Here is a 6,000-nt window from a genome sequence, read left to right on the forward strand (position 1 = left end):
GCACATGTGTCTGTTAACTGCTGTGTGTGAGGTTCTGATTTTGTTGTGGACCCGGGGTGGTGATAGGAGCAGACACAGAAGCAGACTTAAATGAAAAAGTGGAGTTTTTAATAAGTGGCTTAGAAGAAATGGGAATGGCAAACGAAAAAGTCCAGGTATAGCACTAAGGTGCACTTGATAACTGTAGTGGGGGTTAATGGGAGAATGTCCAGATAGTGACAGGCAGGAACAGTCCAGTAAACAGGTATGGTGAGCTGTAACAGAATGCAGGCAGAGGTAATGAAGTCCAGCTGGGAGTGAATGGAGGCAAGGTGCAGGGAAACAGCAGGTTCAGGTACTCAGGCAGGTAAGGATTTAAATGGAGGGTGCAGGGTAAGTCCAGCAGGTTGGAGCAGGCAAGGTTCAGGCTAGTAGCGCTTCCAAGGAGGCCGGTAAGGCACAGGTACTATCTCTCAGCCGCAGCTGAGAAACACGTTGCACTGGCAAAGGAAGGAAGGCTCTGGACCTTCCTAAATACTCAGTGCCGCACTGTGACTGGCTGGAGTGAGCACATGACCTACCAGGATTGGACAGCTGCAAACACATGGCCGCAGGCAAGATGGCGGCGCCCATGCCAACGGAACGGAAACACCGCCAGACCTCACCAGGTCTAGTGACAATGTGCCCGCACAGAACCACACTCAGGAGTCGGGAGTCTCACCGCAAGCAATTTTTTCATCATCTACTTGCACTTCAACAGACATTAGTTGCTGAGAGACAGACATCATTTTATCTATGTACTCGCTCATACTGCTGCATTCATTCATTATACAATACACATCTTGAACTTATCCTCCTCATGAGACCTCCATCTTGATACGTTGCTTGCAGTGATATACACATGTCTTTTGCTGGCTCTTTCCCATATATTATATACCATACAGGTGTTGCTCTACACTCAAGCCTATGCTACCCATGGCTTTCTCTAGTCTATATCATCTGGGTTTAAATCTGTATCTGCTTCTAAAATGCAGGCAGTGGCGTAACTAGGGGGGGTCGGGCAGGGTGCGTGCCCTGGGCGCCGTGGGACCGCCGGCCACGGTCCTGCCCACCCTAGTTAACCACAAGTGTAGCGCCGACCACAGTGATTGCGGTCGGCGCTACACATTAACACAGGACCGGCGCTAGGGTTCCCTGCGCCGGTCCTGTGCTGCACACCTGAGCCCGTTCCCTCCCCCTGTGCGCTTGCCCAATAGCGCCAGGAGGTGGGCTCAGGCTGTGCATAACACACGCATCGCCGCCAGCGCTGGCGGCGATGCGTGTGTTAAAAAGCAGCCAATGAGAATCAGATAGACTCATTGACTGCATCAGCACCCACTGCAAGAGCCGGACTTCCGTACGGCTCCTGCAGTGGGTAATGGGACTGATGTCATGATGTCATGACGTCTGTCCCATAATGCTGAGCGCGCCAGCCAGGGAGGACTGGCAGGCGGGCGGCGGGAGCGGCGTCGCGGACCGGAGCAGCAGCAGCAGCATGGATTCAGGTAAGTATGTTTTTATATATATATACATATATTTTTTTTTTTTAACCTATCTGCAGAATGGGGGAGGGGGGTGGCTACTACTGGGAGGACCTCTACTGGGGGTGGGGGCACCATTATTGGGAGGACCTCTACTGTGGGGGGCTACTACTGGGGGCACTTAATCGGGAGGGGGAACATCTACTGGGGACTACTACTTGGGGGGGAACTACCACTGGGGGCATTATAAAAGGGGCCTACTAGTAGAGACACTGCACTCGGGGGACCACTACTGGGGGCAATAATAGGAAGGGCCACTACAGGGGGCACTGGATAGGGGAGATCACTACTGGGTGCCTGCATAAGGGGACCACTACTGGGAAAACTGCATGGGGGGGACTACTACTGGGAGCACCATATAAAGGGCACTACATAAGGGGATACCGCTACTGGGCACACTGCATTGTGGGAACTGCTACTGGGGGCACTGCATAAGGGGGAACACTACATGGGGCACTGCATTTGGGGGGACCACTACTGGGGATACTGTATAAGGAGCACTACAATGGGCCTGCATAAGAGGGACCACAACTCCATACTGGGGGTACTGTATAAGGGGTACTACTGGGGTTAAGGTGCATATGGATAGGAATGTTTAGTGTGAAAATAAAGGGGTGTGTCATGTTGACACGCCCCATTTTTAAGTGACCAGGCCCTTCGGCGCGCGCACATCAGGGGGGGGGGCTCCCTTTTCAAATTTGCCCTGGGCTCCAAATACCCTAGTTACGCCACTGAATGCAGGATACAATAAATATGCCAATATGGGGTAAATGTTCAGATGTGTCCTCATACACTATGGCTTCAGTCTCGCCAAGCAGCCCCTTTCTGCGCGTCAGGTCCTTGGAGAGAGGCAAGTGGAGAAGGTGCCCAAAGGAACCAATCAGCTTCTGTCACTTATCTAGCACAGTCTGAAATGACCGTCAGATGCTGATTGGTTGCTTTGGGCAACATCACCACTTTATCTCTCTCCCAGGCTTCATACATCTCCCCATATGTTCTTGGGTTCTGGACTATAGATAGACAGTAAAAAGGTAGACAATGGCTAGATAGACACCAGTCAATAGGTCAACAGGGACAAAAGGTTTACACACTAAAGGTCGACATGTAAGAAGGTCGGGGTGTAGTATGTATTACCGTTGGCCGCATGCGGAAGCCCGGCAGAGGTAAAGATCCCGATCGCTAATAAGGTAAGTATAACTAACCATATCCTCCCCCCTAACCCTCCTTTAGGGGTGCCTAACCCTGACCTCCCCCCCTAGTGCCTAACCCCCCCTCTAAGTGCCTAAACCTAATCCCCCCGTCCCCGCAGCCTAAACCTAAGTCTCCTTGGGGGGGTGTCTAACCCTAACCTCCCCCTGGGTGTGCCTAACCCTAACCCTCCCTTCCCCTAGCCTAACCCTAACCTCCCAGGGAGGTGCCTAACCCTAAGTCCCCCTGGAAGCCCTAAAACCTAACCCCCCCCGGTTGTCTGCACCCGGCGCCCGAGCTCCCGGCGTTGGTCTCATGACAGGCGTCGGGTTTTCGACACCTGTCATTTGTACCTTGCCAGGATTTGGCAGTCGGGAAACCAGCGGTCGGCATTTAGACCGTCAGCTTCCTGACTACATCCCGAAGGTCAACATGTACAAATTGTTGACAGGGTCGAAAAGATTGACACAAAAAATGGTTGCCACATGATGTTTTTTGTTTTTTAAGGTTAGGTTTAGGGTTAGGCACTTACCGGAGGGTTAGAGGCACTTACCTCAACAGTTAGGGTTAGGCATTTACCCCGACGGTTAGGAACCAAGAGGGTGGATTAGAGTTAAGCACTTACCGGAGGGTTAGGCGCTAGAAGGGTTGGTTAGGGTTAGGCACCAGCGGGGAGGGTTAGGGTTAGGCACTAGAAGGGATGGTTAGGGTCAGGCACCAGAAGGGTGGGTTAGGGTTAGGCACCAGCGGGGAGGGTTAGGGTTAGGCACTAGAAGGGATGGTTAGGGTCAGGCACCAGAAGGGTGGGTTAGGGTTAGGCACCAGAAGGGTGGGTTAGGGTTAGGCACCAGAAGGGTGGGTTAGGCATCAAGAGGGAGGGTTAGGGTCAGGCACCAGAAGGGTGGGTTAGGGTTGGGCACCAAGGGGACTGTTAGGGCGAAGATTAGGACAAGAAAAAAAAAACATGTGTAGACCATTTTTTGTGTCAACCTTTTGACCCTGTTGAAACCATTTGTACCTGTTGACCTTCTTACATGTTGACCTTTTGACTATCAAAAATCTGGTGTCTATCTAGACACTGTTGATATTTTTACTGTCTATCTGTTAATCCACACCCTATGTTCTTAAATTTTTTCCCTCTAGAGTAACAGGACATGATCTTGTTATTCTGTATTTGCAAATCCAAATCAGGTTTGATTATTGCATTGTTAAAGGCGTTGACCCACAGAAGTCTGTATTCTCTGTTTAATAACCTTTCGTTCTTCTCATGGTATTTGGGGAACTTGTGTCAGTGCGTTTCAACGCCATTGCAGGGGCGTGCATAAATTAGCCACTGCGATACCCTACGCAGTCTGAGGTCTTATAGCGTGCGTGGAAATTAGCAATTCCTGAGTAAGGTCAGACTTTGTGCAAGTGTACGTGAGGCTGCGATTGTACTCGATGTTACCGATGGCTTCACAGTCTTGCTAAACATTACGGATGTGTGTAAGGTAAAGTGGGCATCCCTTTGTAGTGCTGCGAGGGCATAACAATTGCAATGGATTAGCATACTATCGCTGTTGAACTGTGGGTTTGATCCAGACCCGCTCGCAAGCGCTTGAGCGCTCGCGAGCAGATCGATGGTGTGCTCTGCGCACACGCAGCGGCCGCACTGCCTGTGCGCAAGCCCCGGAGCGAGAGATAAAATCTCTTGCTCCGTGGCTCATTACAAAAGGGGCGGCTGTTGATGTTGATCGACAGCTCGCCCCGTTTTGTAGGCGTGGCGGGGGGGTGGCTTCACAAACGGAGGCGTTCCCAAGCGAACGCCTGCCATTTGTGGGCGGCCCCACTGACATCACTAGTGATGTCAGTGAGATAGCTTCCAGCTCTATTAGAGCCAGAAGCTCTCTGGGGCTTGCGGCCACGAGACCCTACCACAAGGGTCTCGTCGCAAGTCCGATGGTCGCGATTGTCTTGATCACCGCGAACATCATCCTGGCCGCTCGCAATAGCTGTGGGTGGTCACCCACAGCTATGCGAGCGGCCAGGAGGCAGCACAAAAAAAAAAAAAAACACCCAGATTCAGAGCGAGCGCTCTTTCAGAGCGTCCTTCTCCGAATCAGGGCCTGTGTGCGTAATCACTTTTGCATTCGCAGTTGCGATCCATAGTGAATCAGGGCCTTAGACGCATATGCAGTAAAAAAATCGAATAAAATAGCTCGGCTGCGTCCGACACCCACAAGCGTGCATCTCTGAATCAGGCCCAATATGTTATTTCTATCAGTAGTTTTGATAAAGAGTGAATTTATAAGAGTTGAACTTTTTGAATTTATACCCCTTGGGCAGAGCGACATATGATTTCTTGTAAATGTTGTTAAATTGTATTTCGATTTGGTATTCGATTTTATGAATCTATAAAATCAACTGAAATCAAATTTAAATTGAACTGCAACATCCCTTAACAAATCCCTCATTAACTAATATTCGATTTTCAAAATGAATTAGATTTTGGTCGATTTTAAGAAGGGATTTTGTGTTCAGTTTATGAAATCCCTTCCAAAATCTAACCTCAAATCCCCATTAAAATAGAATGCAAATTCGAACTCAACTTCCTCATTCCTTCCTATTGGGTCAAATGTATCACATGCACACTAATTAACAGGGGAAAAATTGGAAACACTTGTGCACACTCTAGAAAAGCGAAAGTGATTTATAATTTCTTCATAAATATAATATGCTCATATATATTTACAGTATATATATATATATATATATATATATATAGCAAAGGCCAGCGGCATGTACGTTAAGTATTATATATACTTCAGAGGGCACCAGGGTTTTCGATATTTTAATGTGGAGTGCTGGCTCAAGTTGTGTGTATATATGTATATATATATATATATAATATATATATATATATATATATATATACACACACACATACATACACACTGTGGGCCTGATTCAGAGCCGGACGCTCTGACAAGAGCGCTCGCTCTGAATCAGGGCCCTCCTACCTATAATTACCCACTGCAGGAGCCGGAAGATGGAGCGACTCCGGCAGTGGGCACAGCAGCAGTCAGTGAGAGTCTGACAGGCTCTCATTGGCTGCTACTTAAAACAAACATCCAGCTGCTGGCGCTGGCGGCTGTGTGTTTGTCAGTCACTGTGTAGCGCTGACCGAACTCCGTCCGGTCAGAGCTACACGCGTGGTGCAGGCAGCTGTGTCACAGAGACACAGACTGCCCGCGGCCCGCATGGTGCTGCGGCC

This window comes from Taudactylus pleione, unplaced genomic scaffold, assembly GCF_031769625.1.
Source record: "Taudactylus pleione unplaced genomic scaffold, aTauple2 ptg000245l, whole genome shotgun sequence".
Taxonomy (NCBI): Eukaryota; Metazoa; Chordata; class Amphibia; order Anura; family Myobatrachidae; genus Taudactylus; species Taudactylus pleione.